At 38.7% G+C, this 21,321-nt stretch overlaps 1 long non-coding RNA gene across 2 annotated transcripts in view; it reads left to right on the top strand.

Moving 5' to 3' along the window:
• Positions 1-4,901: 4,901 nt before the first annotated feature.
• LOC149248636 (uncharacterized) overlaps positions 4,902-21,321 on the top strand; it is a 106,981-nt gene continuing 90,561 nt past the window's right edge. Inside the window, exons 1-2 of one of the 2 annotated variants that reach the window (XR_016266677.1) lie at positions 4,902-5,096; positions 5,189-5,323. This is a non-coding gene — a long non-coding RNA (uncharacterized LOC149248636). Of the gene's footprint in view, positions 5,097-5,188; positions 5,328-21,321 lie in introns of both variants that reach the window. The other variant, XR_016266678.1, reaches the window with a different exon arrangement.

Here is a 21,321-nt window from a genome sequence, read left to right as displayed (position 1 = left end):
CCTTATTTGTATATCTATTTGATACAAATATTTTGTAAATATAGCAATACTCCATCTCTAGGTACGTGAACTACATAAAAGAAGAAGAAGAAGAAGAAGAAGGAGATTTTATAATATTGGTGATCGAGGTGGATGTTGGTGGCCACCCACCTATCCCACTTGGACCCCCACAACTGTCTCTTTCATTTTTTCAATTTCCGTAATTGTAGCACAATTTACTATTTTTAGTAGTTTTTCGAGTCCTGAACTTCCGGAGCTGTTTTGAGGCCCTAAACGACGTTTTTTGGGAAATTTGGGAGCAACATGGGTCCATGGACTAGCTCGGATAGATATTTCTAACGAGCTATTGTACGCGTCAAACAAAGATCGGGTGCCAAAGTTACGACATTGGGAAGATGATGTACCAACTTACCCAAAACAGGGCCCACAATTTGGCGTTTCATCTTCTAGGGTTAGGTTTTGGGATGTTAAGGGTTTTCCATTATTTCTCAACAATAAATAGGCCTTCGAGCCTCATTGTAACACAGTTCAGAGGCATGTATCCGCCACATCTCTTTTCAGAGATAAGCCACCATCGCCCTAGCTGGTTTATTTCCATTTTTGTTTATTTCAGTATTTTACATTAATGAAATGAAGTATTGTTTACGCTGCATCTCTGTGTTTATGGTTATCTCTGTAATTTGTTGCGTTCATGTTTAAATCCAGGTCAGTGGTATCAGAGGGATCTGCTTTTTCTCTGTTTTTCTTTGCATGTCCCCAGCGAGGTCGGGATATAAGGAGCTAGAGCTTGAACTGGTCAAACCTTTGCAAGACCAACCTCGCAAATCCCAACGGTCTCCCATGGCAAATGAAAAGAAAGACAAGGGGGTAAGAGATCCTATCAAAATCTTGCTCGAAGAAGCCCTCGAGTGACAAAGGAACGTGATGATGTACAACTTTGCGTAGATCCTTTAGCAGCTACCCAGAGGTGACATATCGGCTTCCAACAACTACTCTAGAAATTCCACACCGTTTAAGGTAAAATTTAATTTTGAAAACCCCATATTCGAGGGTTAGATAGACGCAGATGCCGTAGATAAATGGTTAAATCTACTAGAAGGGTATTTTTTTTGTTTATGAATTTTCGAGTCAGGAAAATATTACTTTCGGTCTTCTCAAAGTAGCCCCCCACATCAAGGACTAGTGGGAAACCTATTGCGAGTAGAAGGACGAAAGTACGGGCTCACTATTTTTAGCCACACCCACTTGGAATTCATTCCGAGACGCCATCAAGGAACAATATTACCCTATCAAAAATTATGAGGACAAATACATAAAGTGGACCATGCTGCGACAGGAAAGGGACCAAGATGTGCCGGAATTCACAAACTTTTTTCATACCCTTCGCACACAGTTGGGTATCAAAGATTCTGAGATGCATCTAGTACTCAAATACCGCGGCTGCCTACACAGATATATCCAAGAAGAGATGGAGTTCCTGAACATCTCCTCGCTCAGCACAACGTACCGATATGCTGTCAAAATCGAGCAGAAGTTCAAACAAAAGAAGCCAGACTTTGGATCTACAAATCCGAAGACCAAAGGACAAAGCCAAGGTGGGGTGACCCAAGACAACCCGTCGAAGCCGCAAAACAAGAACAACACCATGAAGTTGAAGAAGGACACAGGAAAGTGGTGTGAGTTCCATAAGAGCCCCACTCACAACACAAGTGAGTGTTGGACCAAGCAGTTGCTGGTGGCCGAGTTGAAGGATTTCGAATTAGATGCATGTTCCGACCTTGAGTTAGAACTTGAAAAAGGGAATGACAAAGGGAAGCAGATCATTGCCGCGGAGCCCAACGCCACTGTTGCCACCGCCAAGATCTAGAAGAATGAGCCTGAAGATCCAAAGGAGGGGGAGTGTCTTTTCCACTCACAATGTGGGTGAAGGGTTCGTCGCTGCAATTCATTGTCGACAATGGTAGCCAAAAGAACCTCACTTCAGTAGAGGTCGTGAAGCGATTAGGCCTACCGACTACACCATACTTGCAACCATACGGTATTGGGTGGCTTCACCAAGGACGAGATCTACGAATTCACCAGTAGTGCCGCCTTCCTTACAGCATCAAACCCTTCATAAACGAGGTACTGTGTGATGTTACACCTCTGGATATTTGTGATGTATTATTAGGCCAGCCATACTTGTGGAGGCAACATGTTGTGTATGAGTCAAGGCCTTGTGCTGTCATCATTTCTTTGTGCAATTCATTATACAGGATACCGGAGGTAGCCCCACCTATAGCCACGTCTTTGATCGCTGCTAAGAAAGGCAACAAGCTCATCTCACAGACTAGGAAGTTTATTTTCTGTTTGGTTCGCTCCCAAAGTAAGGGGAAGATCGTCGCCACATCCATGACCCCCGCAAAGGGTTCCTCCATGTAGCAGCAGCAGCAGAGGGATACGGTCATGAAAGAACACAGGAACAACTTCTCCTCACCCACAGGGGTACCACACAAGTTTCAGGTGGGCAACAAAGTCTGGTTGCATCGACAGAAAGAACGCCTTACTAGAACCCATCAGAAGCTCAGACCACGCCGACATGGTCCTTACACCATAACCAAAGCTGTGGGAAATAATGCTTTGGAGCACAACATTCCTCCATTCCTTCGCTTGCACTGAGTGTTCAATGTGGAATGCCCTCGACCATGCTTCCCACTATTACTGGACACATCAGAGATTGCAGAACAACTCACCAGAGACCAAGTTTAGTAGATGGAGGAACTCAACGCAATGGGGAACATTGCTTCCTAAGGGGGGAGGAATGATCCAGGTGGATGTTGGTGGCCACCCACCTATCCCACTTGGACACCCACAACTGTCTCTTTCAGTTTTTCAGTTTCCGTAATTGTAGCACAATTTACTATTTTTAGTAGTTTTTCGGGTCCTGAACTTCTGGAGCCGTTTTGAGGCCCTAAACGACATTTTTTGGGAAATATGGGAGCAACATGGGTCCATGGACCGATGTTGCTCTTCCCAAAGTTGTAGTGCTCAGATAGATCTTTCTAACGAGCTATTGTACGCGTCAAACGAAGATCGGGTGCCAAAGTTACGACCCCAGGAAGTTGATGTACCAACTTACTCAAAACGGGGCCCACAATTTGGCATTTCATCTTCTAGGGTTAGGTTTTGGGATGTTATGGGTTTTCCATTATTTCTCAACAATAAATAGGTCTTCGAGCCTCATTGTAACACAGTTCAAAGGCATGTAGCCACCACATCTCTTCTCAGAGATAAGCTACCATCGCCCTAGCTAGTTTATTTCCATTTATGTTTGTAAGCATATTTCAGTATTTTACATTAATGAAATGAAGTGTTGTTTCCGCTACATCTTTGTGTTTATGGTTATCTCTGTAATTTGTTGCGTTCCCGTTTAAATCTAGATCAATTAACATACAAAATGAAGCATTCTCTATACGTTTGAGGAGACAGAGGAAAAATAAGAGCAATTGAAGAGGTTGATGACATGAAATGAGCAAGTAAGCTATGGTTGATGAGATAAGATAAAGAGAAATAAATTATTATTATTATTATCCAATTTTAAGGTCACGGCCAAGCCAAACACCAAATTGGTGTATGAGAACCCCTTGTTTGTGGGACAATGGACCCACCTCCGTGCAACGATTTGACTGCTAAGTCTATGAAGGCATACATACTCTACCCCCTTTGGTTTTGAACCTGTGACCTATAATTTGTATATCTATTTGATACAAATATTTTGTAAATATAGTAGTACTCCATCTCTAGGTACGTGAACCACATAGATTAAAACAAAACCTAAAAAATAATTAAATATATTTTATAATATTGACATACAAAATGAACCATCCTCCATACGTTTGAGGAGATAGAGGAAAAATAAGAGCAATTGAAGAGGTTGATGACATGAAATGAGCATGCGAGCTACGGTTGATGAGCTGAGATAGAGAAAAATAAAATATTATTATTATTATCCAATTTTAAGGTCATGGCCAAGCCAAACACCAAATTGGTGTAAGAGACCCCTTTGTTTGTGGGACAAGGGACTCACCTTCGCGCAACGATTTGACTACTAAGTCTATGAAGGCATACATACTCTGCGCTCTTTGGTTTTGAACCCGTGACCTCTTATTTGTATATCTATTCGATACAAATATTTTGTAAATATAATAGTAATCCATCTCTAGGTATGTGAACCACATAGATTAAAAAAAACATAAAAAATAATTAAATAGATTTTATAATATTGACATACAAAATGAAGCATCTTCCATACATTTGAGGAGATAGAGGAAAAATAAGAGCAATTGAAGAGGTTGATGACATGAAATGAGCGTGTGAGCTATGGTTGATGAGTTGAGATAGAGAAAAATAAATTATTATTATTATTATCCAATTTTAAGGTCATGGCCAAGCCAAACACCAAATTGGTGTATGAGACCCCCTTGTTTGTGGGACAAGGGATCCACCTTCGTACAACGATTTGATTGCTAAGTCTACGAAGTCATACATAACTCTACCCCCTCTGGTTTTGAACCTGTGACCTTTCATTTGTATATTTATTTGATACAAATATTTTGTAAATATACCCTCGTTTGTGGGACAAAGGACCCACCTCTGCGCAGCGATTTGACTCCTAAGTCTACAAAAACATACATACCCTACCACCTCTAATTTTGAACCTATAACCTTTTAAAAGAAAACATAGGCTCTTAACCATTAAACTTATTCTTTAACAAGAACCATACTAAAATAATTAGAAAAGACAAATAAAACCATTCCAAATACCAAAACTTTATTGGCGGAATTTGAAAATCCGATTTCGGAATAACATATGATATCATATGAGGTCAATAAAGGATTTCGAAATAACAAATGATATCAGGTCATAAAATATCATATGAGAATGGTATTGGAGCACACACGATGACGATATTTACCGTTGAGCGGACGGGTTTTGTGATATTGAGACCGTTTTCTTTGAAATTTTTTGAGTGAAAAAATTAATGGTAGCACAAAAGGCATTCAGAGAGCGGAGCAGAGCCAAAAGCGAACTAAATAGATCAGAGAACAACGCCGAGGTGGTTGCGCTCGTTCATCATTGATGTTCTTTTTGTTTCTTTGCTCGCTGTGCCACGTGGAAACAGGTTTATGGTTTGATAGTTTTGTGCAGGCAAGCACCTGTAGTAGGCTATGGGATTTTACTGTTGCCGGGTTTGAGAAAATAATCACAATGCTGTCATAATTTCTAAGCATCCGAGTAGTCTATAGCTTGAAAAGAACCATATTAGAGCAGAGCAGCGCCGAGGTAGGTGTGTCTGATCATCATATTTTCTCTCTTTTTATTTATTTTTATTTGTTTGCTTTGCCAATGCAGAAGAGGGGTCTAGGGTTTGATATTTTATGTAAGCAGGTAGTTGTAATTGGATAGAGAATTTACTGTTCCTGAGTTTAAAAAGAATATGACGATGCTATCACAATGTCGAGTCAGCTCTTTAGCTTGCTTTGTTGTCATTGCAAAGCAAGAAATCTCCGTATGTATGCGACTTTTACATCACTTTATCACTTTGAGAGATCCTGTAATTGTCTTCCTATTCATTAGCACTGGAAGTTTTAACTCGTTTCTATCGTTAAATTACCTAAATATAATTGCTTACGGTCTATATCACACAAAACCTGAAATAAATGATTGCCATGCTGCTCTGGAAATCTCTCTTTAGTTTATAATTTTGAATGCAACCAATCGGTTCTCCTTATTTTTTGCCATGTATTGCTCACGTTGCTGTTATAGTTGTGTCGTGGGATTTATTTTTACTTGCAAGCAGTAAAGGCTTCTTTCCCAAAGCCTCAAGGATAGCCATGGCTATGCCTATCCTTCAAGCCCTCGCTCACACTGCCCTCGCTCACACTCTCTCCCACGCTAAGGCAAAGTTAATTATCATTTATGTTTTTAACCATAATTTATACATGATAGCCTTGAGAATAAATTGTTCATTTTGATAAAATTCTGTCAATTATTAACATGTGGTTTTGGGATTTTGACCTTAAACTTAGATATTTTAATACTGACAGTGACATCAAAGTTACTGTGTAAATTAATTGTCAAATTCTCAACTGCATAGATTAATCATTTTGATAAAATTTTGTCAATTATTAACATGGGTTTTTGACCATGAACTTCCATATAATGCTTACAGTGACACAAAATCACATGTCGAGATTGCTCATTTTGATAAAATTTTGTCAATTATTAACATGGGTTTTTGACCATGAACTTCCATATAATGCTTACAGTGACACAAATTCACATGTAGAGATTCCTCATTTTGATAAATTTTTGTCAATTATTAACATGGGTTTTTGACCATGAACTTCCATATAATGCTTACAGTGACACAAAATCACATGGAGAGATTGTTCATTTTGATAAAATTTTGTCAATTATTAACCTACATATTTTAATACCTACTGTGACATAAAAGGTTACCATGTAAATTAATTGGTAAATTCTCGCATACATGGTTTTTCTGATGTTGTGATCTGTTTGTAACTTGTAAATTTGCATGCTCTCTCTCGCTCCTCTGTTTTTTGGTAAAAAAATGTGTGTGTGTTGTAAATGATCCCACATGGGTATTCATTCTGAGAAAGGGTTGTTTATGAAGCCTTACCTGCAACAACAACTTTGCCAATCTGTATGCTGGCTTTTGGGTGCAAGTCCCTCGATTAATGTGATAACATCCTTTCCACTATAGCATTGACATCCTCAATGGTATGGGTGTCATGCCTTTTTCCTCTCTAACTTGTACTTGTTATCGATGTGATGTGTTACAAGCTATTATTACAATTGTACAATCTATGGTGGGATTTCTTCCACATTAAGACTATTAATATTTTCAAAGTATATGCATATACAACATTTTTACAGAAAAAGGCCCTTGTGGGTGGCCACAATAAACTTGAGTAAAGGATGGTTAAAAGCCAACAAAACAGCCATATTTTCCCTAAATCATCTATCAGAACTATTTTTCAATTGGGCATACAACATTTAAGTCAAGTGTCCCGAAAATGCCATTTGGACACAAAACATAAACACTCAACGCCTTAAAAAAAGTTTCCCATTAAGGCACAAAAAGGAATGGAAACAAACATGAAGAAGTCTCATTTGTGCTGCATTGAGATCAGTCCCATACTGAGAGAAGGATCATCATTATCATTCTTGAAGGGCACCCACACATCATTGGTCGTTTCCATGCTAGGCACGATAGTGTCCTACCTGTCATTCTCACGTTGTTTTATTCTCTAAAATTTGACATCATAAGCATTAGGAATTTATCATCTAATAGCCATGTTGGAAGCCTTTGTGGCAATGCTACCCACTCTTTCTCATAACCCAACTAGCTTTATGCATTGGACTCACTTCACTCTATTGATGCTATCTATATCTAGCATAATGGCTCGAATGCTCAATAGGGGGTTCTCTACTTATGGTGTGTGGCACCCTTTCCGAGTATTTTAGGAGTGGCAAAGGTCCGCCATATCTTGTTCCACCTTTTGGACTTGAATTTAATTTTGTAATAAAATATTAGCATAATTCAAGGAAAGTTTTCTATATGCTTAGGCCTAAATTAACAAAATTACTTTTTTCTTTCTTTCTTTCGTTTTAAGATAAATATCTCAATTTCAATGAGTTGCTAGGCAACACATGAATTTTGTTGCTTCAACAAAGCATATTTCCATGAAAGGGCAACGACGAGGAGTTGGCCAAAAAACTTTGAGATCCACTTCTTGGTCAACTTGGGAAAAATAGAATCAAAAGATGCTTAATGCTTTCTACCACCTTTAGAAAGGGAGCAAGGGCTGAGGAATTCCAAGAAGAATCATTCTATGTCTTATAACATCCCACCCAACATAACATACCAAGCAAGAAAGGCCATGTTTGGATCTGTTAAATTTCATTAAACCTAGCATCCATAAATTATTAATCTAGCAAAAGTGAGATCTACTAAATAACTTACACAACTAGGTGCTTAACATTCAACAGAAGCAAAAATAACATAACGAATCTCATAAAACGACAAACACATTTTTCCTAATCAAAGTTTTTCATTAGTAAATCCAAACTTACGTGGGCTCCTGTCCTATGATAATGGCCTAACTGAGAAAATACAAAATACAAAATAAACATGGATTTGTTCCAATAGATATGCCCTAGATCGTTGCTCGATCTTCTCTGCAGATCTGGATCTCCAACCTCCTTGTACTCCCTTGGACCTAGCACATTGCTCACTAAGACGCCTTTCTCAATTTTGTGCTGCTATAGTGTGTCTTTCCCTGCTGCTATAATGCTTTTATAATTTTACATTGAGCTAAATCCCTAACCCTAACCCTAATCTCCAAAGCGATTAATGGCCGAGATTAGATTTCGCCTCACATGAGATCAATGACTAAGATTAAAACAAAATCACTAAAGTAAATTATTTACTTTTGTAAGTTTACTTTAGTTCAATAAGCCAACATAATAATAAGTGCTTTTCCTAATTTAAAAAGATAGGCTAAGTTACATTAGCAACTTGCTCACACTAGAGCAAGTACCTAAGGAGACTATGGGCGACTTTTGCATTCCTAGACACGTAGGTCAGTGCAGAAGTATTTGTCCTATCCACAAACATCAATAGGATCGACTAATGTTTTTTAAACATTACAAAGTTGAAAGAACAAAGTAGACTGCTTAGACTCAACCCTCCAAAGTTTACTAAGATGGGCATCAAGCACATGTTGCTATTCTTATCTTATTGTTTGGCTTATGTTTTTCACATGAACTAAAACCAACTTGTTAGTTTTGGGAAGTTTGAAGTGTTCCTTTAGTTAAAGCCATTAGATTTAATCTCTAGTCCGAGAGTGGAAGATGTCATATATAGTTCTAATTTCGCTGTTGGAGAATCTCAAGGCAAAAAACCATGGAGGTTCCACTAGAGTTTTTGCGTTTGTGTAGGAGAACCAAGTGAACATCAAATTGAATGCTCAGAAAGACATGCCAAATCTGAACCCTTGGCCTTTCCAATTGGAGGGTTTGATCACCTCCCAAGCCTTCCAAACGTCATGCACATAAAGTCCCCTCGACTTTAACCACGATTTGGCCAATGATTAGGGTTTGCAAATTCAAGCTCGACCATGATTTTATACCCAAAGGAACTCCTCGACTAAAACAACAATGGAAGAGCATCTTCTAGGCATCCATTCCTTCCAAGGCTTGAATGATCCATTTTGCACATAGAGCTTGGGCTTGAGTGTGAGCTTGGATGATCCTCATTACACCATAGTTAATGATGGTGCAACAAAGGTTATAGTTAACTTTATGAAAGAATTTTCCACCTTTGATATTTTCCCAGGAAGGCTTTGGAGAGGTTTTACCAATCTTTGGTAGGCACTAGTTGAAGGAGCCTAGCAAGAGGAGTAATAAACATGGGTGCAACCAAAATCTTAGTACATATTTGAAAAATAATGACCAAGGCTAAAGGATTAGGCATCCATTTTTCATTTTTTTTGACCACCCCTCTCGTGCTGCTTGAAAGGAATAGTTGAATGGCCATTTTCTTTGTTTGGATCTATGACTTCCATTTGTCTAACAACCAATTGTGGATACGATGGGGAGTTTTCCTATAACATTGGGTTTTGGAGATCGAGTTTTAGACCCATAAGTTGTACAAGAAGTTGGAAGATACTCCATAGTATTGCTTGTTGATTACTTCTTCTTAAGGATGGTCATGTGGTAGTCATCACATAAAGGGAAGATTGTGTCTTATATCTTTTATTTGTTTGTTTATTTTACTCCACTCTCTTTCTCTCTCTCTCTCTCTTTTTCTTTTTGCGGGTGTGTGTTATGATGGTGTATAATTTGAATCAAATAATGTTCTTTAGCCATGTAACTATACATAAGTAACTTCTTCATGGATTTATTAACTTGTTATTCTCGTACAACCACTTTTATAATGTTAGACTTTGGTTTATAGAGAGACTTGGTGAGATAGACATGTCTATGAAAATGCTGGCTACTTGCGCTTGCACAGGAAGACTTTATGAAGCTTAAATGTTCCCTAGGATTGTCCTTGGGTTCTTCTCGTACAACGTAGGTGGAGGGTGAAGAAGGCCCCTTTTAGGAAGGGTTTGAGCCATGTGTGAGATACCACTCTAGAGCACTTAGGTGAGGGAAGTGTTACTATTAATCTTAAGCAAATGCATTTACATTGTCTCTTTCCTATATTCGATTATTTGTTGCATAAATTACTTCATACTAGGCCATTGCACCATTATAGTTTGATTCTTTGACTTAATAGTTGCCTTGAGAACAATAGGGTGAGGAATTCTTATGGGTAATATGGTAATTTTGGCATAGTTCCTACAATTGACCATTTTAGAGTGATAGACTATTGTCATTAATGACAGTTTTGGAATATGAAATTATTATGCAATTCTTTTGGTTAAAGATGAAGAGGACAACGGTTGTCTTCCTAATGTAGAGTAATGCCACAACTTTTCCAATTGGTGAAATACTCCATCATGTTGATGATGAACTTGTTTCACTCTAAGGATGGAGGTCATTGTGGCTATTCCACTTGAACAATTTGTCACAACAAATCTGATAAATTACTAAAATATTTACTGTGAAGGTTAATTTTCGTTTTAGATTTTAGATTCTTCAATTACTGATTTTATGCTTAAATACAAAACAATTTAAATGCGAGAAATAGAAAATAGAAAGAAATACACATCATCCACAAAGGACACTAGTTTTGAGAAACCCTTTGGAAGAAAACCTAGCTAGAATGTGAGGCTGCTTTGCTCTCTTTTATTTGGTATGGAAAGTATGCAAGTACAAAGGAGGTGCTCTCTATGGAGTTACTTGAGACCTGTGGCCTGTAAGGGTGCTACCAAACTTTACCCCCTTTGTTCTATTCTCTAACTGTCCACCCCCTGTTACTCTGCTCAACTGTGGGAAAAAACACAATAGCATAGAATGGAACCCCTACTTCTAGCGGTTCAATATTTAACATAGCCCGATAGCTATTTAGGGTAAGGTTTGATTTCCTCAACTTTAAACTAGCAATAAGGTTCTTGGACCTGTTAGTGATTCGATTGGCAAGGTTGCAAAATTTCATGCAACCTGTTAGGATGGGCACAAATAGGGTAAGGGCCCAATGTCACCTTGGCTCGAACCCCCGCTCTTTAGGCCCAACTTCCTCTTGAAAGGCCAAGGTAAGATTTCCACTCAATACGTCAACTAACTCCAAATAAGACAAGAGGTTTAAATGGGTCAAGAAGAGGTGGAGTTAATTATGAGGGTTGTCCTGCTGATTTTGTGTGTAAATATAGAAACAGAAAAATAAAAACAACAAAACACTACACCAAACGATGTTAGATATAGCATGTGAGTATTCAAAATTGATATAGAAAAAATATACTAACTATTTCTAGAACTATTTTCAGTTTTGGGTTGCTGGCTAGAGACGTAACAGAGCAAATCAACCTGCTGCCCTATAACCGCGGACTATAAAATCTATAGTAAATTGCAGGGAAAACAACCAATTTCACTCAAATAGAATGCCCAATGAGTACCAAAGAACACTCCTAGATCACTGATCTAGGGGTGGGGCATTTGGAAGGTATGAGTTTGATCTTGAAAGACCACTTCCAAGCTTATGAACAATAGTAAATACCAATTTCCAACAAACTAGAAATTGTGTTTTTGTGTTCCTGGGATCAATCCCACTGTAGACTATGCTAATTTTTTTTCCATAATTGAACTTTAACAACAATTGGAAATAATTGTATTTTGACTCTAAATCAATAAATCAACAATAAAAATTCAAACTAGAGTTTAAATGCAAGGTTCCAAAAGAATTAGATACTTGGTATGAGCAGAGAACTTTGAAAATTGTTGCTGATTTCTTCAGTAATAGCCAATAAAAGCACAAATCTACAATGAAATCACTTGATACACAGGGGTAAAGATATCCAAAAATGATTCCAACATAATGTATCAAACCATGGCTTAGATTTAGCTTTATTTTCAAAATTCCAAGGTGAATATGCTTGTTGTTTGTGATATAACTTTGAAAAGTCAGAGAGTAAATTTCATAAATTAAAACATAAATAAAAAGTTTGATTTTTTATTTTTAAATAAAGTGGTTGCTACTATTTTTTACCTTGTACCGAAATAATTTTACCTCAATAGTTGAGTTGTGAAACCCACTTCTTTCTAAGTTGAACTTGCACTTTATTAGGGAAGTGGGATTGGTCTTCAAGAGAACTTGCCACCACATGTGACATAATATTTCTCCCACTTTTTAGATCCACCTAGGAGCAACCCCTAACATGGCATTCTGTGGATTTCGATTCGACTATGCCGTGAAATGCAAGCTTCCTTCTTGGTTGAAGCTCCCTGTTGGAATAGTTCAACCCTTGTTGGAACAACCCATCTGCAATAAAAAGACAAAGCAAGACTTTTCCCTAGTTTTCCCCCTCCACGTAGCCATGTAGCCACTCAATGGTTCATTCTTGATGGGAAGAGAAATTGGGGTTAACCAAAATTCCTTTCCCCTAGAAAATATCGATCTTGAGGCCTGTGGGTTATGACCCACAAAGCCTATCGGAAACGTTCTTTAGGCCTTAAGCCTTTATCCATGGACTTACATTAGACCCTTTCAACCATTCCACTATCGCCTTTCATTATTATTCGGAGCTTCCAAACACGAGTTGAGCCTTACCCCGACCAACACATATATCGAGACTTTCCTTCAAAATCGGGGTCTCCACCATTTAACGCAATACAAAGGAAACACGGGAAAACATGCTCCGGTACACATAACCGGATTTCAGATCTTATAGACCCGAATCCATATATCGTTGGGTCCTCCGATCCGCCCGAACTCCGATCCACCTAATCTCCGATCGCCGCTTCCCGATATCGGCGATATCACATTATCAGCCATCGCTCTTCCCTGCTCTTTGACCTCTTCGACATGCGATCACTGATCGCGTCTGGGCCGTCGATCTGGGCTCAGGATCCGACGGTCCAGGACCCATCGCCTTATCGCTGATCGCTCTGGGATGATGGTCGGGTCCGATAACACCCTAAGGGCTCTGCCGATGCGATAAAATCCTAGCGGTTGATCCATAAGATCCAACGGCCCTGGTTTGCCAAAACTTCATCTCTTCACTGTTCTTCCTTGGTTCGATCTCGCCGTTTGGATGGAATCTGCGCTTTAAACCCAATTTCTCTGCCACCTGCGTTCACAAATGATTCCAAATATAACAATATTCCATTGGATCGCCATTGATCCTACTGTGAACAATGGTTGTTCAACGCATTCTCAATCTGGGATTTAAGCCCTCGGCACATATACACATAACAGAATTGAAAGGAACATACTACACAAACACACGGAAGTTAAACATAGAACACATATCTATTCTTTATACACAACATAATTAAATTCTAAGGCATCTCAGCCTTAGTAATAGGTTCTCCTTCAACTACATTGTAAACACTCTATTCTCACAGTGTTCTATCTATTACTCTCTCCCTTAACACTTGAACATGCAGGTTCATATATATAAGGAACATTGAATTATTGGATCGGATCACTAAAGGATCCGATCAGATCTCTCCATGATTTTCTCAACAACCCCTACATTCTCTACATGCATACATATGATAGAATATATATATCTAAAGGAACACTAGATCGGATCACTGGGAAGGATCCGATCATATCCCTTCCTCAAATCTCTCAACTAATTCGCATACATGGCAGATTACATTTAATGAAGTCTTCTAGAGACTTATCCATTCCATCTTTAAATCTGTTTTAAAACAGATTTTTCCCTGTTTTGCTCCCCTGGTCCACGTCTTCCTCTTCGCTCCGCTTTGGATTCCTCCCTTTGTCTAAGGGTGCTGGATGCTCCTGCATCAGACTCCCGAGGCACAAAAATTTATGACCTCCTGGTCATATGCTTCTCCTTGTCCTTAGCAATTCTACCCACTGATACTTCACTTCTTCAGTGGAACTGCCTTCATGGTCTTCTGTGAGCTGCAACCAAACCTCTGCAGTAACAGTCTCCTTCTGCTACATGATACCTCACCAAGCTCTCCTCACTCAGTCTTTTGGCATCCTTTAGGTTCTCTCCTCTGGAACCATATGAGCACTCCATGCTCTAGGTTTGCTGCAATCTTCTCACCTTTTGTTGTCGTTCTCTGTGCGACAGTAAGACCATAACTCTCCAACTTCAACAACTGTACCTCCTTCTCCTTTGCTTTCTCTCTGGAATCCTTCCTTTCTCTTGCATGCAGAATCTTCTTCTGCTCTGATACCACTTGATGGGAAGAGAAATTGGGGTTAACCAAAATCCCTTTCCCTTAGAAAATATTGATCTTGAGGCCTGTGGGTTATGGCCCACAAAGCCTATCGACAGTGTTCTTTAGGCCTTAAGCCTTTATCCATAGACTTACATTAGACCCTTTCAGCCATTCCACTATCGCCTTTTATTATTATCGGGAGCTTCCAAACACGAGTTGAGCCTTAAACCCCGACCAACACATATATCGGGACTTTCCTATAAAATCGGGGTCTCCACGATTTAACACAATACAAAAGAAACACGAGAAAACCTGCTTCGGCACACATAACCAGATTTCAGATCTTATAGACCCGAATCCATATATTTTCGGGTCCTCCGATCCGCCCAAACTCCGATCCACCCAAGCTCTGATCGCCGCTTCTCGATATCGGTGATATCGCATTATCGACCATCGCTTTTCCCTGCTCTTTGACCTCTTCGACATTCGATCGCCGATTGCATTTGGGCCGTCGATCTGGGCTTAGGATCCGACGGTCCAGGATCCATCGCCTTATCACTGATCGCTCTGTGATGATGGTCGGGTCCGATAACACCCTAAGGGCTCCGCCAATGCGATAAAATCCAAGCCGTTGATCCATAAGATCCAACGGCCCTGGTTTGTCAAAACTTCATCTCTTCACTGTTCTTCCTTGGTTCGATCTCGCCGTTTGGATGGAATTTGTGCTCTAAACCCAGTTTCTCTGCCACTTGCGTTCACAAACGATTCCACATATAACAATATTCCTTGGATCGCCATTGATCCTTCTGTGATCAATGGTCGATCAACGCATTCTCAATTTGGGATTAAACCCTCGACACATATACACATAATAGAATTGAAAGGAACATACTACACAGACACACGGAAGTTAAACATATAACACATATCTATTCTTTATACATAGCATAATTACATTCTAAGGCATCTCAGCCTTAGTAACAGGTTCTCCTTCAACTACATTGTAAACACTTCATTCTCACAGTCTTCTATCTATTACTCTCTCCCTTAACACTTGAACACGCAGGTTCATATATATAAGGAACATCGGATTATTGGATCGGATCACTGAAAGGATCCGATCAGATCTCTCCATGATTTTCTCAACAACCCCTACATTCTCTACATGCATACATATGACAGAATATATATATATATATATAAAGGAACACTGGATCGGATCACTGGGAAGGATCCGATCATATGCCTTCCTCAAATCTCTCAATAATTCGCATACATGGCAGATTACATTTAATGAAGTCTTCTAGAGACTTATCCATTCCATTTTTAAATCTATTTTAAAACAGATTTTTCCTTGTTTTGCTTCCCTGGTCCACGTCTTCCTCTTCGCTCCGCTTTGGATTCCTCCCTTTGTCTAAGGGTGCTGGATGCTCTTGCATCAATTCCTCTAGCTTTGTGTGATCTTTCTAATTGGAAAAATTATTAGATTAAACCGAGTACCACAATAGATCAAGAAATGATAGTAAGATCCAACCCACACAATGCAAAAAAGTACTGCACCGATTTGCAAATGAAGTTATTTTATTAATGACCCTATTCTCACATGACAACAAAAACCAGTGTAGAGGAGAGACTAGCCTTTTATAAAAAAATTCTAATAGCCGCATAACAACTAGCTAATGGCTAGTTGGACTTCTCTTCTAGAAAATATTTTTTTACTAGTCATCCACATGTCAGAGACATAGTGATTTTTATTAAAATATGAAAATACATTTATGCGTTTTCTTACTAAGGGGTTGAAATGACTCAAGATTCCTTTGGATGTGCAACGTTCCCTTTGCTTATGGTCCATAAGTTGGAGAATCGTCTAGTGATGCCCCAATGTACCACTGACTGCCCATAATGGTTAGTTTGATGCTCTAATGTCTATATTTTGACTTAAACGACTAGTAGTAAATTGATTCACCACCCTTGCTTGAGATCTTCGATGCCTTGATGAATTTGCTAATTCTAACACTTGGGCTTGTTGGGACTCACCCTGATTTTATTCGACTCTTCTTCATTTGACCAAATTATGCTTTATGTTACCACATCATCATTGCCTCTAGCACATCATCACACCCACATAATGGATCTCTAATGCCCTTGGGAATTTGGAGAAACTGAGACATGGGTTTTATTTCTCTTTTTTTGTAGACTATTTTTAAGTATTGCATGTCAAATTCTGTCAAGATTTGCCCCTATTATGCCACCTGGAAACTTGTTGTACTTGTTGACCAAACTTGATCAGTTGTAAACTGCCACTACCTTCAATGATTGGAAAAATTCTCATCAAGCTAAACAAAATGAGGCCAAGTTGACTTTTTGACTTACGATACCACTTGCACTAGGAAACGTGAAACTACTTTTGAAAACGTGAAAATTTGTTTTTGTGAGATTTCCATGTATGAGAACTGTGTGAGGGATACTGCGCCCACACCAAGCTCACACACAGACTCGATAGACACATAACCAAGCAGTAAGACATAGGTGCATCTTTACGTGGGTTGGACTGGGCCATACACCAGTGATCACCCCTACAAAAGTAGGCTCCCTAGAACCATGATGTTGAAAAAATTGTTGTCATTCTTGTCAAAGAGCTTATGTCATTGATATTATATATGTGTGCGTGTGTGTGTAAGTATCCAAGTATGTCAAAAGGGAGGTGCTTGTGAAAAAGGTGAAGTCAAAATAAAAAATGAAGTTACGTGAAAAAGATGTAAAGTGAATTTACGTAAAGAAATCAAAAGGTGAAATGTTGTTTTCAGATCCATGGTTCATGAAACCCATATTATTTTCCCATGGTATTTGGAAAAGTGAACTAAAAGAGGAATTAATTATTTAATTAATGAATACATGCTGCGAAAGTTAGGGTTTGTGATGATGGATACAAAGAGGCATATTTGGAGGATGCAGACTTCAAAAAGATGTTTCAAGTTTCGACAGTTGTAGAGCTTGAGTCACGCACACGATTGTGACAACACAGTTGAATAACATCTCCAATACGGGTTACTCAATAGGCTGGGTAACTTATTTGTTCCTAAAGGTGAGCGACTACAACCAATTAGAGAGGCTCACACCCTTAAGGTTGCAAAGCACTTTGGTGTAGGGAGGTCAGTGGCCAACTTGCAGAGGTATGTCTATTGGCCCAGGATACAAGAACTAGTAGTTAGGTTCGTAAGAAGATGCATGATTTGTTGTACAAGGAAGCTTAGTAGCAAGAAACGGGGCCTATATCATCCCTTTCCTGTACCCACTCATCCTTGGGAAAGCATTCCCATGGACTTTGTGGGAGGTTTACCAACAATGAGGAAGGGACATGACTACCAATTCGTGGTAGTTGATAGGTTCAGTAAGATGTGAGTTTTAATTCCTTGTAAAAAGACTATTAGAGGGCTAGAAGCAACAAACTTGTTCTTTGGACAACTTGGGTGCACTTTGGGATACTAAGGAGCATCACCTTAGACAATGACACACGATTTCTTAGTGCATTTTGGACTACATTGTGGGAGATGATGGACACAAAGTTGAAGAGGTCTACAATATTCCATCCATAGACAGATGGACAAACAAAAGTAGTCAACAAGACTTTGGTGCAACTTTTGGGGGGTTACAATCAAAATCATCTAAAGACTTGAGACAAAAAATTGGGTATATATACAACACTTTTATAATAGAGCAATCTACATTTCTACTGGTAAGTCCTCATTTGAAACTTGTTTGGGATATTTTGCCCTCTTCACCTTGGGATATTGCATATGGACAACAAGGAGGAGTGAGGAAGGATCTTATAGGGGATGCCTTAAGGGCAAAAGAAATTGTTGAGAAGATCAAACAAATCATCTATAGGCATGAGAGACATTGCAGAAGGCGCAGGAAAAATGCAACGCTAGGAATGATCAACATAGAATAGAGAAGTCCTTCAAGGTGGGAGACAAAGTATGGTTAAAGTTGAACAAAGAGCTTCAAGGTGGGAGACAAAGTATGGTTAAAGTTGAACAAAGCGAGGCTATAGGGTCTTCATAAGAAAATTAAGGCTTTGTGATACTGGAAAAGGTGAGAGATAATGCCTATAGACTTCATCTACTCCCATACATGCGCATTTACTTAGTGGTGAATGCAGAGAATCTAATGCTGTATGAGCCTTCTATTGAAAAATCAAGTAGCAATATTTCTGAACTGTTGATAATTATTTGTGAGTTTATTTGAGCTTCTTTAATTCATTTTTTTCATAAAAAAATCACACTTCAGAATTCCAATAGATAACAGTGAAAAGAAAGCAGAAATCACAGTGCATAATAACAAGAGATACCATAGTTTAGGTCAGAGACCAGGGCAAAACCCCATGAAGGGGAAAACACACTCAAACTTTTCCTTAGAGAGATCCTTCAATAAGACATCATGACAAATATAATACTGCCCACAAGATAGCTTCCACAAGTGCTAAGTGTCCTCTTCTCAAAGTATTCCAATCAAGATCACAAACAAGAGGATGATCCTCTCATCATAACACATAAACAGAACTTGGATCCCTTCCTTTTGAGGCTTGGACTTAGGATAGGATAAAGATCCGAGGATGCACAAACTTGGACCAAATCGTAGAGACAGAGCTGAAGTGATCTTATATGTGTTGAGAAATCAATGCTAGTAGAATTAGGGTTTGATTTCTCTTTCTTGATAATTACTTGTGAATTATGTTGGCTTTTCTTACTTCTTTATTATATTATCTTTCATCAAGCAATTACCAAATTATATGTGTATGAAGATCACAAGAACAAGAGACATAAGATGTAGGCACTTAGCCAGGGAAAAACCCTTATCTAGGGGAAAACCTAGTCAAACTTCTTCCTTTAGTAGTTAAGACGAGATAATCCAAGACTCTTCAACCTAGACACAGACTTCCTCCAACCACCAAGTCAACCCTTCCTTCTAGCACATTCGATCTAGAATCTAGATCTTCGACTCTGTAGCAATAACACTTCGACCTAGCAAATCCAGAATTACGACCTTCCCAGCAGCAACACTTCAACCCAACAAATCCAAAACTTCAACCTTTCCAGCAGCAGAACTTCGACCCAACAAATAGCTTAGTAACTTTGCATAAAAGAGAGAGAGAGAGAGATAGCCCAAAAACTTTGACTTGTTCTTCTTCTGCAATCCTTCCTTCTTCTCTTTGAACTTTGCACTTTTTGTGCACTTCCTTCTTGAGTATCAAACTAGTTGAGTTGGTAAGAAATAGATCGAATTGCACTTGTATATATAGCCTATTATGTGGGTCAAATTGTTGTCTTGTAGGCCAACTTCATTGGACAAGGGCTGACTTGGTGTGGAGGTGACAAATTACATATTTGACTTAATAATAATTCTTTTTACATGATTCAAAAGCCCAGGAAGGGTCTTATTAAATGGACAATGACTCTAATGACTCAATATAAAACCCAGAAGTCCTCAATGGAGACTTTGACTTATAAAATGATGACCCATGTTTTAATAAGTCATTGTAATAATAATAAATTTTTCTTTCTCATTCTTTGATAAATACATTTCATAATAACTCAAATATGAAGACCGAACCTAGTTACATTCTTGAACACTCCCTCTTAACTAGGGAGGTATTCATAATTTACACATGTCTATACAAGTACAAGGAAGTTCTCAAAAGACAAGAACTACAAAGAGTTTAAGCACACACGGTGCCACAGATTAGATTCCTGGCCAGGGCAATCTATCTAGGTTGGACTAAGATGGACTAAAGCTTTTAGCCTCTTTAGGTACCATTAGGCTTACTTGCTAACCATTAACCCAGGGAAGTAGGTGCGTAATGCAAGGTCAGAGCTCTATGACCAACGCCACCCTCCCTACTTTGGGAACTAGACATCAACACATATGTCGGCCAAATGCCCTCCCATGCATTTTGTATCACATAAGATGCCTCCAAAAATCTCTTCCAAACATTTATCATCAACAAGATTAGTGATATCAAACAAACCAAGCATGCTTCTAAGATATTCAAACTTCTTATTAGGAAGAGACTTTGTTAACACATCAACTATCTGTTCGTTGGTTGGGACATATTGTAGCTTCACGATCCCATCTTGTACCAAACTTCTAATGTAGTGGTACTTATTGTTGATATGCTTCGTCCTTGCATGGAACACGAGATCTTCAGACATCTTAATGCTGCTTTAATTATCACAATTTATTACAGTAGAACTTATTTTTCAAACAAATCTGGTAGAAGTTTCCTCAACCATACAACCTCCCTTCCTACTTCACATGCAACCACATACTTAGCTTCAACACTACTCAAAGCAATAGGATCTTGCTTTCTACTCATCCATGAGATCATCGCAGACTAAAACATCCACCAAGAGTGCTTCTTCCATCAGTCTCACTGCCACCCCAATCATAATCTGTAAAACCTGTCAACTTGACTTCCTTGCTATCATAATTTAGGCAGTGTTGTATAGTGCCACGTAGATATCTTAATATATGCTTGGCAACTATCCAATGATCATGATGAGGCTCTAACTGAAATTGACTATGAATGTTCACAACAAAACATATATGTGATCTAGTGTTCACTAGATACATCAGAGAACCCACCAACTTTCAATAGGAGGTAGGATCTATGAGACTTGAGTTAGAGCTTCTCAACTTCTTGAGATTGGCGATCATGGGAGTAGTCATTGGCTTGGAATCCATTATACTGAATGATCTGAAATGGATATTAAATTAAGGAGAAAAGCTATTACAAACTCATGTGTAGGAATGCCTATATCATTTAGTGCAACGGATCAAAAAGATTGCGAATAACATAGACAATGAACAATTATAAAACATAATACACACACATCAACACAGTCAAAATAATAAAGGAGTTCACAAGACCCCCTGGCTACGTCTCCTGG

The sequence above is a fragment of the Pinus tabuliformis genome, chromosome 7 (genome assembly GCF_031772625.1).
Source record: "Pinus tabuliformis cultivar Carrire ecotype Pingquan chromosome 7, CPIR1, whole genome shotgun sequence".
In the NCBI taxonomy this organism is placed as follows: domain Eukaryota; kingdom Viridiplantae; phylum Streptophyta; class Pinopsida; order Pinales; family Pinaceae; genus Pinus; species Pinus tabuliformis.
The sequence above is the reverse complement of the archived record's forward strand: the minus strand, read 5'-3'. Positions and strand labels throughout refer to the sequence as shown.